Raw genomic sequence first — 16,893 nt, 5'->3', positions numbered from 1 at the left:
GAGATTGTAGAAATATTTGAAAATAACATTTTGGGAGTAGCATAGGTATAGGTAATAATATTTGATTGGTTAGCCAAGCAAGCTTGAAGGAAATGGTGTGGGAAACAAGTAGATGAAGGTTCTAAGAATGTAGAAGCTGGATGTATCATCTATTTGAATGAGGAAATCTCAAAAAATTATAGCTATAAAGGAGACAAGAGCTCTATGAATGGGGACAGCAAACAAGTGTCGGTGAATGACAGTAATGAAAGTAAGAGCTAAAAAAGTCTGATGAGTTGAACCTGGAAAAGGCTAATCTTCTTAAGGAGGAAAGAGAGTAGTTTTCAAGTAGCAAGAGGGAATAGAAAAGACACTTAAGTTATGTGGAGTGTAGAAATAAAAACAGTCTCCATTCAAGGGGTTACAGAGATGTAGTATCTTCGGTTGTAGCCACATTTCAGTTAAGCAAGAGATAAAGGGGCCATTCAAAGAAGAAGCTGAGAATAGAACAGAGTATGCTTGTGATTCTGCTTCCAAAAGATGCTGAAGGATTTGAGCAGGTGGGAGGATCAGATCACTGTGTGTAAACAATTACAAGGGGATAATCATTTGTATTATTATGTTTGGTAGTAAAATCTGGATTTCTGTTGATATCCAAGGATGTAGATACAGTGGATTAATTCTGGAAATCAGAAAAGGGATTTAAGACTTTGAAGCAGCTGCCCTTTGGGTAAAGGTAAGTTCAATAAAACATGGGATAATTACACATTGAGAAGTTGTCTTTGTCCCTGAGTAAAGGGGATGATTCACAGATGTGTAGAGGTGATTGAATGGTATAATTTTATTTGAGAAATTTGTGAAAGATGTAAAGGTTTTAACTGACTACCAGATCAATAAAAGCTGAAAACACTTCACTAAAGAGGGAGGAAAAAAGTAGTATTTGGCTGCAACAATAAAAATTCACTGTCCAAAAAAAATGAAAATACCACTAGAAGTAGAATGTATCCAGAGCACCAAGGATAATTCTGGGCCTTGTCCTTAAAGAATAACATTGGCAAGTGAAAGTATATTCCAGATCCATCCCTAAGGTGTGATGAAAAGAAGGAAGTCGTCGTGAACATGTTGAATGTTGAATGTTAAAGAGATTGTCAGGGCTTTGAATAAGCCATGCATCAATAAACAGCATTCCTTCCACAGATGCTGGTATACAGGTTCCTTTGTGTGAAATAGGGCCCTTTAAGAGTATAAAGGACAGATTCCTTAGAAAATCTGATCTCTCCTTTTAAAATGATAGTTTTAAAAATATAACCTATGGGCCTCATGTTTCAGAATAATGTAGGAAGGTTATTAAAAGTGTATGTTCCTGGGTCTCATGCCAGACCATTTAATCAAAATCACTGAGAATGAACCTAGAAATTCATATGTTTTAACATGCTGTATATCACAACCTTTCCCTCAATTTAATCATAGAAAGACTCAATCAGATCATTAATATGCTAATAGGAGACTCTTGACAGCCGGTAGATCTGATACCCTATGCTACATTGATTAAGAGCTAGGCTTATATTTGTCCACTGATATCCATGGCCCAAATAGTGTCTGGCACAGAGTGGGTGCTCAACAAATATTTGTTGAATTAATGACTGAAGGAATGAACATTATCTCTAATCTTGATTTAAGTCTTCTGTCCTCTCAACTCCAATTTGGGATACAATTATTGATTGAACACTTCTGTTTCTCAGTTTCTACACAGAGACTTCTTCCAGCCAAATACATTTGTTCTAGAAAAGAGTCACTCTATGACTGAGCTCCTGCCTTCTTAACCTTTTCTCAGTCCACTCTTATCTTTGATTTTTGACTTCTTATTCTAACCTGAATAAGAAAGGGTCAGTTCTTTTATTTGGTTATCCAAACTTTATGCTTCTACATGCATATACAAATCATCATGCTGGATTTTAATTATTCAGTTATAAATTGGTCTGGACAGTCTCACTAGGCCTAAGAAATCCTCAAGGCTTCAATCAAATCTACTATAGTAAAACATGGCCATGACATGTCCACTTCTAGCAAAAGTAATTTTTTCTTTAATTTGCCAACGTTTAATGGGGGGTTTTCATTTCAAATAGTTGAAGAACTAACTCATGAGAAAGTAAATAGAGTTATTTTGAGTTTTTCTAAGGACAGATTTAAGACTAGCGAGAATAACTTATAGAAAGAAAATTTTGATTCAAAATAAAGAACAATCTAAAATTAATCTCTCTATTTTAGCATCAACATTTAACTGTCTTAAAGTAGCCAACTTCCTCTTACTAAGATAATTCAAATAGGAACAAAATAATAATTTATCTAGAATAGAATCATAAACCTTGAAGGAATTTTAGAAATCAATTTAATATACTATTCCAAGTTCATTCTTTTTATAAGTATGGAATCTGAGGTATAGAAAAATTGAGATCTGGCTAAATCTACATAGCTTATTAAAGCCAGCAGTAGGAACATAATCTGGCCTAAGGGCTTTGTCCATGTATCTCCTCAAATTATAGAAGTGATACCTGCTTTTGTTTATATAATTCTAAGCCTAACAACTCCGAATTTTGAACTCATCTCTTTTCTTTTTTGTTTATATTCAGAATTTTAAGTTAATTAATTTTACATAGAAATGAAGTGAATCAAGACTCAATTTGCATATTTTCAAATGGAAAAAAATAAAAAACAAATCTGCCTGAAAATAGCTTATGACAACCTGTTATTTACTGACAAAGAAGTAGCTCTCTTTTTTTGGCAGATGAAACAAATTAAATGGCATCCACCTTCTTGTTGTATGTAACAGTATCCCCCTTGGGCCTGAGAATACGATTTTGCCAATGGCAGAGAAAGGAAATAACATTTACAGAATGTCTGCTTGGTAGGTGTTTTATATTTGTAATCACATCTCATTTTATTTAATCCATACAACATCTCTGTGAAATGACTATTATAGCCATTTTACAGATGAAGAAATTGTATCTCAGAATGGTTTAGTGCCATTTTCAATGCCCTATAGGTAATATATGGTAGAACAGGATTTGAAATTAGGTCTTAGTTAGGAAGACCAACTGTTCCAATTTACTCAAGACATGGGACTTTTAGTGTTAAAGCTGGGAAAGTTCCAGGCATACAGAGATGGTTGTTCTCTCTAGTTAGTCCAAAATTCAGAGGAAGGAGAAGAAAGTTCTTTCCCAAGATCACCATATGCCAGTGACTCTGTTAGGAATGGGGTGAGAGAAGTAGGGGTTGTGATACAGATTAAGATATACAGATTTCTGGACCCAGTCTCTGTGATTTTGATTGACTGGGTCTGGAATACTAAATTATTCTTATACACAGATCTATAGATCACACCTTTTGAAATAACATCTTACTAGGAGAAATTAGACTTCCCAAGTAATATGTCCTTCATATTCTTAAAGATCCTGCTATGTCCAGACGAGCCTAGATACCTATATTTGCTGGCATCATCAGTAACATTTGATTTAAAGGTCATCATCATCATGGAAGCCTCTGTTCCAGCTATGTTTGACAGGAAGTGGATAAATACAGCCTTCTCCCTAGGAAAAAATGGTAAGTCATTCTAAGGCACCAGATAGGCACAAAAACAATTAATCAGGTATCTGAATTACCTTTTTGAGCCAGTAGTTCTCAAACTCTATGTGAATAAGAAGCACTCTAGGGATCAAATAGAGCATGCACATTCTTGTGTTCTATGATCTAAGAGTGTGATTTAATTGGTCGAGAGTAAGGCCCAGTGTGATGGTTAATTTTATGGGCCATGCTGACTGCGCTCCAGGGTTCTGGATATTTCTGCTAGAGTATTTCCAGATGAGATTAGTATTTGAATCAGTGGACTGAGTAAAGTAGATTGCCCTCCCCAATGTGGGCGAGAATTATCCACTCCATTGAGGACCTGAATAGAACAAAAAGGCAGAGGAAGGAAAAATTCACTCTCTCTGCTGGCTGTGTGAACTGAGACATCAGTCTTTTGCCCTTGCACTGGGCTTACACTTACACCATTGGTCCTCCTGATTCTCAGGACTTTGGACGTGGACTGAAATTTACTCCATTGGTTTTCCTGGGTCTCTAGTATGCAGCCAGCAGATCATGAGACTTCCAGCCTCTATAATAACATGAACCAGTACCTTATAACAAATCTCATTCTCCCTATATATAAATTATATATAAGTATTCTGTATAAATTATATAATTAATATGGAATATTTTCATATGTCCTATATCAATTATTAGTTCTATAATTAATATATATAATTATATATATATGTATATACGTGTGTGTGTGTTTGTGTGTATCCTATTAGTTCTGTTCCCCTGGAGAACCTTGATTTCTTGATTATTATATTAAGGAATATACATCTTGTGTGTCCCTTCTTCCCAATTAGTTGATTTTGATGCTTTCTTGATTGCCTGATCTAAACTATATTTACTCTCTGCTTATTCTGTGCCTAATATGATACTAGACACTGGCTGGGGGAGAGGATTTGAAAAATACCAAATTTTATAAAAGCAGATCGTAAACTAGTTAAATAAATTTTTAACCTAGATGACAGTAAATTCAACCATTTGCCTGTTGTTGTTGTTTTGTTGTTGTTATTGTTTTGGTGGTAAAATCCATTTTGAAACTAGCCCCCCAAAAAAGCATCTGGATGGGAAGAGATTTTAGATTAGGCATTTTACTGATTTCTTCTTGTCATTCATATTTCAATGCTAATTTTCTAAAGTCTTTTACACAAAACAGTTTTAAATTCTATACAAGGCAAATTGGGCAAATTCCATTTCAGAATTGCAGTCATGTTGACACACGGTAATCTTATTAGCAATAAAAGGATATTACCTATAATTGAATAGCTCTGCAATTAGCAAATTTCAGAGCCAGAGAACACCATCATTCTTCAGTTTTACATTTGTTTTACCCACAGCAGGAAATGTTTGAATTACCAACAAAACTATTAGCATGTTCTTGCTCTACTAAATGAAAAAAATCTTAATAAAAACTGCTTCACCCAGAATAAATATTAACTACAGTTCATGCAGATAAGCTTAACTTTAGCAATTAGGACTCGTACTTTGATAAATAATGTGTTCATTTAATTCAAGCAAAATTATATCTGGGCCACCTCGAAACCTGAATGGGTAAAATTCTGTGTTGATAATAAAGGCCAGGCTTTCGTTTATTTAAACAAATATATCTATGGGAAAAATAATTTCAGTATTCATCTGGACAAGTTACATTTGGTATCTTCATGATAGCTGTATAATTGGGTCATTCTAACACTATAATGTGGACACGCAGACACACACATACAAACACACACACGGAACTATTTCTTTCAAAATGAATTTAGTTATGTTCCAGAGCTCAACATCACCCATGGAACAAATTACATTAAAATTACAATTAACTTCTGCTCAACTGTCAGCAGAAATCGATATTCCTGTAAACATACTGCCTCTTCCTCAGTTTTATTAAGCTCCTTTCAATTATGAGGAAACATAAATTAGAAGGATGCCTCTGTGTCATCTAAGAATTAAAATGCACGAGAACACTGACCCTGGCCTCTAGAGATTATGTGAAAAGCCATTTATATGCGCAGCTGTACAAATTGCCTGAGTTTAATGCTAAATTCCTTGGAAAATCATCTTTCCTGCTCTGCATCAGGAAAAAGACAAAGTTTAAATATTTAAAGTGTTCTCTTACAACGCAAGCCCAGTCAGCAGTGAATTACTGAACCGGCCAGCAGAGAGCTCCTTCTGGGAGTGACAGAGGTTGCCTTTAAATGCAAGGGATGACCTAAGTTCAAACTTAGCTAGCCTAGCCGGAAGAAGAGCCAGCTGAGTTAGTCCACCTTGCCCCCACTGGTATTGTCTTTCATAAAACTATTCCTAGATCTATCACTCAAATCCTGTCTTCAATACGTTCTTGAATGTTGGCCACAACAGCTTCCCTTTGCTTCTTTTTGTATCAAACTGTTCTTCATAGACATGTACCAGTCTTGAAAATATATTTTGGACATATTAGAAGAGCACCACTTCATAGTAAAGAAAAAAATAGAAAGGGAGAAAACCCAAGTGAACCTGGCCATGGATGGAAATCACGGGTCAAACTCTAGCCATGGGAGCGATTGCAATATTTAAATTCCACTCGATCATTTACTGGCTGACTGTCAATTTATTTATGTTCCATGTGCCTCAGGTTTCTCATCTATGAAAATTAGAAAAATAGGCTTTTTCTTTAAAAAGTGGAGATAATCATAACATCTCTACAGGATTGTTTTGAGGTAAATTGCCTAGTAAGTGAAATGTAGTAAATATTAAAAAAAAAAAAAATCAGCTGTTTTCAAGAGATATTCTAACTTATGTTGTGATTTGTTTTTAAATTACCACATTGATCTTCTTTATATCGAGCTGAGATCTGTGTCTTCGTCACTTTTACGTTGTATCTTATTGAAGAGTTATTGAAGATAAAATTAGATGCCCAGGAGCCAGTGAGTTTCCCATCATAAGTTTTCAAACAGGTAACTTCTAACTGGAAGAATAGAAGATAAGAAAAAAGGAGGTGGGGTGGACAGTCTGAAAGTACAAGATATGTGTCAGAATCACCATGGAACATTTTCAAAATGTCCGTGTTAAGGCCTCATTTCGGGAGATAGGGACAAGAGCAAAGGAGTTAAAAGAAACTAGCCCTCTTCTCCAACCCTGGTTAGAAAGTTACTAGACCAATGGTAATTTTGAATTACTCAGGCTGAATGACATCTTGAGACAGGACTGGAAACATTTATCAAGATGGGTGAGCCTCAACCCTGTACACATTAAAGTCACCTGGGGAGCTTTACAAAAGTACTAATGATTAGGCCTCACCCTAGATCAGTTAAATCAAAATTTCTGGGAGATGGTCCAGGGCATTGAAGCTTTTAGAAAGCTCCCCAGGTAATTCTAATGTGCAGCTACATTTGAGAACCAATGATCTATAGAAACTTACCTAGATAACTTTAAATGTTCTTTTTTTATTCTAGAAATCTATGACCTGCAGCATTTCAAAACATCCAAATATATATACACGCTTCCAAAATAATAGTTATCATATAGATATATATGCATATATATATATATGCATCCTAATAATAATAATATCAGTTTTCACTTGTATAGTGAATAAACTCATTCAACTCTAAATAACAGGAGCTGTGGTTTTAGGAAGTTTAACTGACTTGAGCAAGATTCCATAGTTGATTAGAAGTCAAGGTGAGATTCAAGTCCAGTTCTCTACATTCTTGAATTAGTTTTGTTTCCACTTTATCACCATCAGCTAGTTTCCCAGAATTAGTGCCTAATTTTGTTTGCATTGTCATGCTCCATTTATTTTAAGTTATTTCATGTATATTTAGCTATTAGTTATGACTCTAAACCAATTTTTACCTTCTAACAGATACTTCCAAACCAAACACCCTTTGCTTTTGTTGACAAATTGTGATCTTAGGAGACTGGTCACTAGTTGAAATTTAGTGAATCGAGGTTTTGATTACCTTTATAGTAATTTCACATGTAATAATTCTTAATGCAATAAAATAATCAAATTATCTTTTGTTTAAAAAAAAGGTAATATTGTTTCTTACTCCATCCAGCACACAGATATTTTTTAAAATGTAGAAGGTAATGAGAATTTTAATAGCCAAGTCATAATGCTAAAATTGAGTTTGACATTTTTCAGTTAATTGCATCAACCACGAAAGTGATTATAACCCTTAAAAACATATCTAACTTCCACTTCCAGGAAGATGCAATAGATGCACTTTTCTTTATTCCTTTCACTAAGTACAACTAAAATCTTTGTTTATATGTATAAGAAAAAGAAAAGACAGAAAGGTAAAGAGGATAAACAAGACCAGCTAGAGGACTGGAGACCTGAAGAACAACACAGTGGTGAATTCCTGAGTTTTCTTTTTGCCTCATATATCCCAGCTTGAAGCTAAAGAAACCAGCAGCTGGAAACGTCAACAGGCACAGACCAAAAAGACAAAAAAGACTAATTCTTAAGCCAGTGAACAAGAAATAGGCAGCCAAGCAAGACAAAAATAGTTCCTCTACTCCAGCCAAATACCACAAGAAACAAAGCTGTGACCCTTGTTCCACCCATACCAAGAAAGGCCAGGCGACAAGCCTAAACTGCCACCCTTGCCAAATTGTAATGAAGCACCCTAAATCTCCTGCCCCATCAGATGCTATCAAAAAGACCAAATAAGGAGGTGAGAATTTGATCTCCACTAGATGACCCACCACTGCAGTGTCAGTGGAGACCATGTGGAGAGCCTGAACATTCATCTTCACATGGCAGTAACAAGATGACCCTCACTTCTTTGCTCGGTTGTCAGAAGAAACCCACTGGTAACAAGTCCATACCTCCCCATCATCTCAAAGGAGGCCATGTAGGGAGCAGGCTCTCCTATCCTCAGACAGCTACCAGTTTAGGGCTACTGGAAAGCAGGCACCCCTATACCACCATAAAAAGAGATGACTTCAGATGTCAACAGAGGCCAAGTGAAAAAGATTGACTTTTACCTCTACCTGTCAGTGAAAAGTCACCCTCCCTGTCCCCTGCTAGGACATTGTCAGTGGAAGCCAACTGTAATAGAAGTATTAGATAAGATCCAGAGCCTTGTAATATAGTAATAGTAATAGTAATAATAATAATAATAATAATAATAATAATAATGTCTAGGTTTCTCACCATATCAAGACCCGAGAAGATCGCAAATTGAATTTAAAAAGACAATCAATAGTGCTGTATTAGTTTGCTAGGGCTTCCATAGCAAATACCACAGTCTGAGTTGATTAAACAACAGGAATTTATTTCCTCTCAGTTCTGAAGGCTAGAAGTTCAAAATTAAGATTTTAGTAGGGTCAGTTTCATTCTGACATCTTTTTCCTTGGCTTGTACATGGCTGTCATTTTCCAGTGTACTCACTGGATCTTACTCTGTGTATGTCCATATCCTCTCCTTTTATCCTTTTTCCTTTTTTTTTTTTCATCAGAGCATAGTCATATTAGATCAGGGCCCATCTGTGTGACTTCATTTTAATTTAACTACCTCTTTAAATATTCTATCTTCAAATAAAGTCACATTCTGAGTTACTGGGAGTTAGGGTTTCAACATATAGATTCTGGGGGTTGAGGAGGACGCAATTCAGTTCATAATAGATGCCATTCTGACATGACAAAAATGTTAGAATTATCTGACAAAGATTTTAAAGAAGCTATCATAAAAATGCTTCAATAAACAATTAAAAACATACTTGAATAGGAAAAGAAAAATAGAAACTCTCACAAAAACAGGAAAGGGATAAGAAAAAACAAACAGAAATTTTAGAACCGAAAAAATACGATAGCTAAAATTAAAAATATAATGGATGATATCCTCAGCAGAATAGAGAAGGCAGTGGAAAGAATCAGCGAACTGAAAAATGAAACAACAAAAATTACACAATCTGAACAATGAGATAATTGAGTATTAAAAACAACTACAACAACAGAGCCTCAGGGACCTGTGCAACTATAACAAAGATCTATCATTCATGCCATCAAAATCCAAGGAGAGAAAAAAAAAGATGTAGTTATAAAAGGTTGAAGAAAATGGCTAAAATCATTCCAAATATGACAAAAGATGTAAACCTACAAATTAAAGAAAGTGAGCAAACCCCCAAACATGATAAGCATAAAGAAACCCATACTAAGACATATCAACTAGCCACATCTCTAAGAACCAAAAATAAAGTGAAAATTTCAAAAGTAATATGAGAGAAAAAATTGAAATGACAGTGAATTTCTTTTGCCCAAGGGCAAAAGGAAGTGACACATTTTTCAAGCACAGAAAGAAAAGCACTGTCAACCCTGAGTCCTATATCCAGTGAAAATAACCTACTGAAATAAAAGGGAAATCAAGTCATTTTCTTTTTTTTTTGCATTTTATTTATTTGTTTTTTAACAGTAAGGCATATATATATTTACACTGTGTGTTCACCTCCCATAGTTAGATTTCTTTCTGTCACCACATATTTGACCCACTTTACCCCATCTATCTCCCACCTCTCCCCTCCCCGCTACCTTCTGGTAACCACTAATCGATTGCCTATGTCCACGAGTCTCTGTTTGTTTGTCCTGTTCATTTGTTGTTTTTAGATTTATATCCTACATATAAGTGATATCACATGATTTTAAACTTTTATGTCTGGCTTATTTCGCTTAGCATGATTTCAAGTCATTTTCAAATGAAGAAAAACTAAGAGAATTTGTCACTAGCAGATCTATTGCAAAAAAGTAGCTAAAGGAATATAAAAAATATAATAAAGTTAGGACCTCAGGAACATCAGGAAGGAAGAGAAAACATGGATAGCAAAAAAATAAATGCAGAATTTCTTTGAATTTTCTAAATTATGTTAGACAGTTGAAGCAAAAATTATTAGCAATGTTCTACGTAGTTCCAAATGTATGTACAAGAATTATTTAAGTAATTATATTATAAATGAGGAAGGATAAAGTTTTCTATACTCCATTTAAGCTGATAAAACCAGCAAATTTCTATGTCATGTTTATATAATGTAATACCTAAAGACAAAACTTAAAAAAAGCTATACAAAAAGATACACTTGACACTCTTTTTAAACAAATGATAGAATAACTAGACTGATAATCAGTAAGGATGTGGAAGAACTAAACAATACTACCAACAACAGAATTTAATCAGCATTTATGGAGCATGCAACCCAACAACCTCAGAATACGCTTTCTTTCAAGTGCCCACAGAACGTATACCAAAGCAGACTATATCCTAGGCATAAAACTAACCTCAAAAAAGTTAAAGAATTTAAACCACACAGATTTTTTTTCCTGAAAACAATGGCAACAATCTAGATATCAATAACTAAAAGATAACAGTTAATAAAAAAATCTTTAATCAATTGGAAACTAAATAACATAATTTGAAATAATCCATGAGACAAAGGAATGCCTCAAAGAAAATCAAGAAATATATTGAACTGAATGGAATAAAAATAAAATACATCAAAATTTATGGAACACAGCTAAAATAGCACTGAAAGGGAAATTTATAGCACTTAATGTATACATTACAAAAGGAGAAGATAAATCAAAAATCTAAGTTCTTCACACTCATAGACACAGATAACAATATTGTGGCTGCCAGAGGGGAAGGGTGCTAAGGGAAGGATGAAGAAGGTAAAGGGGTCAAATGCATGGTGACAGAAGGAGACTAGATTTTGGGTGGTGAGTATACAATGCAATATATCGATGATATATTAGAGCATTATACCCTTGAAACTCACATAGTGTTATTAACCAATGTTATTCAAATCAATTTAATTTGAAAAATCTAAGTTCTTACCTCAAAACTTAGAAAAATAATAGCAAAATAAACCTAAAGTAAATGGAAAGAAATAATATAGATAAGAGCAGAAATCAATGAAATTGAATAAAAAAACACAATGGAGATGATGAAACAAAGAGCTGATTTTTGAAAAGATCAATAAAATTGGCAAATCTCTGGGAAGAATGAAACAAAAAGAGAAGACACAAATTAGTAAGATCGGGAATCATATAAGAGTTATCACTATAGACATTGCAGACATCAGGAACATGACTACAGACATTGCAGATACAAAAGATAATAAGGAGCAACCTCACACATATGAATTTGACAACTTAGATGAAATAGATCAATTCCTCAGAATTTACCACAACTTCCCCTACATGAAATAGGTCATTTAAATAGCCCTGTAACTATTAAAGAAATTCATAATTTCAAAAGATTCTCAAAATGTAATTTTGAAACCCAGATGATTTCATTGAGAATTCTGTCAAAAGGTCTAAGAAGAATACACCAATTCTAAATAATCTCTTCCAGAAAATAGAAGAGTTTCTAATTCATTTTATTAAGCAAGTATCATGCAATTACAAGAAAAAAAAGAGACAAAAAACAATACGAAAACAAAAATTTTGCAGACCAATATCTGTCATAAATATCGACAAAAATTTTAACAAAATATTAACAAGTGGAATTCAACAAAAAATAAAAAGAATTATACACCACGAACATGGAGAGTTTATTTCAGGGATGAAAGAAAAAGTCAATCAATGTAATCCAAAGAGACTATAAAAAATAAAGATCACATGATCACATCAATGATGCAGAAAAGTCATTGGACAAAATTCAATACCTATTCTGATTAAAATTTTCATAAAAATGGGCATAGAGGGAACATCTATAACTTAGTTTTAAAAATCTTTAAAAATTTACAACTAACATACTTAAAGATATAAGACTGAATGCTTTCTTCCTAAGATCAAGAAAAAAGCAAGAATTTCCATTTTTACCACTCTTATTCAACAGAGTGCTAGAAATTGCAGCAATATAGCAAGAGAAGGGAATAATAGTTATGTAGATTAAAAAGGAAAAATTACAATGGTCTCTATTTGCAGATGAGATGATTGTCTCTGTAGGAAATCCCAAGGAATTTAGGGAAACAGCAACAACAATGATAACAAAAGAAAAAAAAAAAACCCTCTAGAATTAATAAGAGAAAGTTGCAGGATACAAGATAAGCATGCAAAACCAATTATATTGTTTTATATTAGCATGTGCATTTGTACACTGAAATTAAAAATATAACATTATTTACAATCACTTAAGATATTTAGGTATAAATCTAGTAAAACATGTAAATCACTTATATATTAAAACTACAAAATACTGATAAAAAAATCAAAGAATATCTAAATAAATAGAAAGATATAGTGTAGTCATGGGTTGGAAGATTCAACATAATAAAAATATCAATTTTTTCCCTAGTTGACACACAAGTTTAACAAAATTTATGTTGGAATCCCAGAAAGATTTTTTGTAAATGTAAAGATTATTCTAAAATTTATATGAAAAAGTCAAAGGAAATAGAATTGCTAAAACAATTTTGGAAAAGAAGCATAAAATTACAGAAATCAGTTAATTCAATTTCAAGACTTATACAGCTATGGTAATAAAATGTGTTATTGGTTGAAGACATAGACACATAGAGTAACAAAACATGGAAATACGGCCACACAAATATACCCCACCTATTTTCTACAAAAATGCAAAGAAATTCAATGAAGGAAAAACGACCTTTTCAAAAAATGGTGTTGGAGCAATTGGACATCCATAGGCAAAAATACTAACCTTAAGCCTCATAACATATACAAAAATTAACTCCAAGTGAATCGTGGACTCAAATATAAAATGTTATACTATAAATTTTTTAGGAAAAGGACACAGGAGAAAATTTTTGGAATCTGCGACAAGGCGAAGAGTTCTTAAATTTGACATCATAAGTATGAGTCATAAAAAAAATTGATGTTAGACTTTATAAAAATTAAAAACTTTGCTCTGCAAAAGACCATGTTAAAGGATAAAAAGACAAGGTACACTCTGGAATAAAGTATTTGCAAGCTACATCTCCAACAAAGACCAGCATCTGGAATATATAAGAACTGTCAAAACTCAACAGTAAAAAAAAAAAAAAAAAAAAAAAAACTCATTAGACTATGTGGGAAAGATATGAACAGATATTTCACAAAAGAAGATATACAGACATCCATGGCAGATAATTGCATGAAAAGATGCTCATTGTCATTATTCACGAGGAAAATGCAAATTATAATTTTTTATGATGAGTTATCACTACACACTTATCGAAATAGCTAAAATAGAAAATGGTGCCAATACTAAATTCTGATGAGAATTTGGAGAAACTAGATCACTCATACATTGCTAATGGGAATGTAATATGATGCAGCCAGTCTGGAAAACAGTTTGACAGTTTTTTAAAAATGCAACTATGCTATGAACCAGCAATTGCACTCCTGGGCATTTTTCCAGATAAAAACTAATGTTCACACAAAAACTTGTATATGAAAGTTCATAATATCTGTATTTGTAATCCCTCCAAACTGGAAACAACTGAGATATCCTATAAATGATGAATGGTTAAACAGACTGTATTATATTCATGCTGCGGAATACCACTCAGTAATAAAAAGGAACAAGCTATTAATACATATAACCTGGAGGAAACTCCAGAGAATTCTGAGTAAAAACAAACAAACAAAAAATCCTAAAAGATTGCATACTGTATGACTCCATTATATAATATTCTCCAAAATATATAATTATAAAAATGAAGCACAAATTAGTGATTGCTGTGGGTTAAGAAAGTGGGGTGGGGTAGGATAAAAGTGGGTGTGGCTTAGAAGGCAACAGGAGGGATCTTTGTGGTGATGTAAATGTTCTGAATCTTGATAGTATCAATATCTTGGTGTGCTATTGTGCTATATAGTTTTATGAGATACCATTGGGGAAATGTCTTCAAGAGCACATGATATCGCTCTATATTATTTCTTACAATTGCACATGAACCTACAATGATCTCAAAATAAATAGCTTAATTGAATGATATATTCCCTTCCTCGATTTGAGCTTCATGTTGAATTAGTCAAATTTTTATTTGTAATTCATTTGTATAATATTTTAGAACTGATCAAGATATGAAAACTTCTATACTATTTACTGCATTTTTCCCAATTTTTGACAGCCTAGAATGAAATGTCTCCATGTTCAGTGCATCTTGGGCGACTACAAGAAATATTTAACATTACTCAAAACCGGGGGGGGGGGGGGTAGTGGGGGGAACTTACTCAGGCCACAGCCTTTTTTTTTCCTAGTGAGAACTTTTATACTTTTCCTCCAAGTTCTGAATCTTATAATCATAATAACAGATTGCAAAAGGGCTAAATATTCACAATGATATTTATTAAGTTCATATAATAATTATAATTGGTTCTGTAATCTTGGAAAGAAAGATCACATAAAGAGTCTTTCAGAACCTACATGGAATCACTGAAATTTTCCAGGCTAGTATAACATTCAGAATTTTATTTCCATATTTTCTCTTTTTGTAAAGATAAATAGGATTGTATTGAGTAAATATTTGTTGAGATATTTCTGTATGTCAAGTACTAGTTTAATTGCTTTATATGTATTAATCATTCAATCTCTCAATAACTCTAAAGATAGAACTATCTTTATAAACATTTTTACAGTTAATGAAACTGCCGTAGAGGGGTTACTTTATGCCTAAGATCACATAGCTACTAAATTTAAAAGCTTAATTATAATCCAAAGCTATCTGGTTTCAAAGAGTACACTATTAACAATTAATATTATATAATATCTATCAAATCATGGCATAATATAGGCTTTTTGACATATTTGACATATGTAGGAATTAAAAAGAATCTTAAAAGATCATTATTAGCTGTTCTGGTGATATCACTCATCATCTGTTGCATACATTTTACCATCTTAAATCACAGTCACACTAGTGAGGGATATCAGAACTTTAGAATAAAAGAAGTAAAATGAACCTTAGTTAAATCTTTGGTAATATGAGTTAATAGAAGTGTATATTCCAAGCTCTAAGTGGTTAATGGCTTGGAAAATTAGTGGCCAAACTGGAACTTAATATGGGTCTTCTGTGTTCCTAACCTGTTTCTGTTAATCTAATATTCTCTTAGGAAAGGAAATGTGAGATAGTGAAATGACTACTCTTATGACATCTGCCACAGGACATCCCAACTTGTCCCTTAAAGCTGTAGGCATTGCTAGGGAAAGGAGTATTCCTTTTTGTGACACTATGTTCAAGGTGCCTCTGGATAGTGCACTTGTGCTCCAATGTGATACAAAGATTAGAAAAATGTTACTTAATTCCTTTTACAAACTGTGTCTATTCCTAATACCATGATGTGTCCAGGGAACAAGGCAAGCAATGATGGCTTCTTTTTTCCCCCAGGTGAGTTCGTCCCAGAGGCTTTTAAAGCCTCGTGCAAATGAGCTTCTGCCAAGCCTCCTCCTTCAGTGGCCTGATGTGCCCAGACTGTGCTGATTATTAGATGAAGCTACATGATGTTATTGTCGTGTTGTAAATTTAAAAGACGAACAGGTATAGTGCACTATGTAAAGGCTATTATCCATCGTTTTGCCCTCTGTCTACAAAACTAAAAGTTCTAATGTTTTGATTTACAGACTTCTGAGTTATTATGAACCTTACAAAAATCTACAGAAAAAAAAAAGACAAACATATTCAGTTTATATACATATACAGTCATATATCTGTGACATAGATTTAATTTTCTTTCAAGCACATTTCACTTATTGTCTAAATATTAATAAGTTGAACTTACTATTATTTGTTAAAGGTCAAGAACTCAGTGATCCAAGCAAAATTCATAATGAGATTTTACATAATGGAATATATGACTCCAAGAGACAGTGATTTGCAGATATAGAGTATGATGCATCTTATCCTGTGGGCATTTTCCTTTTATGCATGGGTCTATGTACAGGCAGATACAAATTCATTGTTCTGCATATCAGATATGAGCTTCTTGTAGAATGCATTTTGATTAAAATGAAGTGTTGAAGTGACAATGAATGAGCTGCCCAAATTATCTTCACCAGTTTCTCCTAGAACATAGGACTTCTATTTAGTCAGTGCCTAACCTATTGACTTCATAATAAAGATCAATTTTGATTTTTCACAGCCTTTCTGAGAAGGAGGCCCACACACCACTTTTAGCTCTGTGATGACATGTTTGTTGCCCAGTGCTGATAGAGCCATGGAAGAATGGCCCCTGATTAAGATCTGTTTTGAGTCAGCATGACTGTGGTGGTCAGTATCAAATCTCAATGACAAATGCAAAGATTGGATTGGCCATACGACAGGCTTGGTTATTAATCAAACATAAATGAAGTACCACAGTTCA

The 16,893-nt window shown here is 33.5% G+C and overlaps 1 long non-coding RNA gene across 1 annotated transcript in view; it reads left to right on the top strand.

The window, feature by feature from the left end:
- LOC111747119 overlaps nt 1-16,893 on the top strand; it is a 37,135-nt gene that overhangs the window by 14,798 nt on the left and 5,444 nt on the right. The window contains exon 2 of the long non-coding RNA XR_002783388.1: nt 3,429-3,579. This is a non-coding gene — a long non-coding RNA (uncharacterized LOC111747119). The remainder of the gene's footprint in view (nt 1-3,428; nt 3,580-16,893) is intronic.

The sequence above is a fragment of the Pteropus vampyrus genome, unplaced genomic scaffold (genome assembly GCF_000151845.1).
Source record: "Pteropus vampyrus isolate Shadow unplaced genomic scaffold, Pvam_2.0 Scaffold8, whole genome shotgun sequence".
Lineage (NCBI taxonomy): Eukaryota > Metazoa > Chordata > Mammalia > Chiroptera > Pteropodidae > Pteropus > Pteropus vampyrus.
Note: the sequence above shows the minus strand (reverse complement) of the source record. Positions and strands in the feature narration are given on the sequence as shown.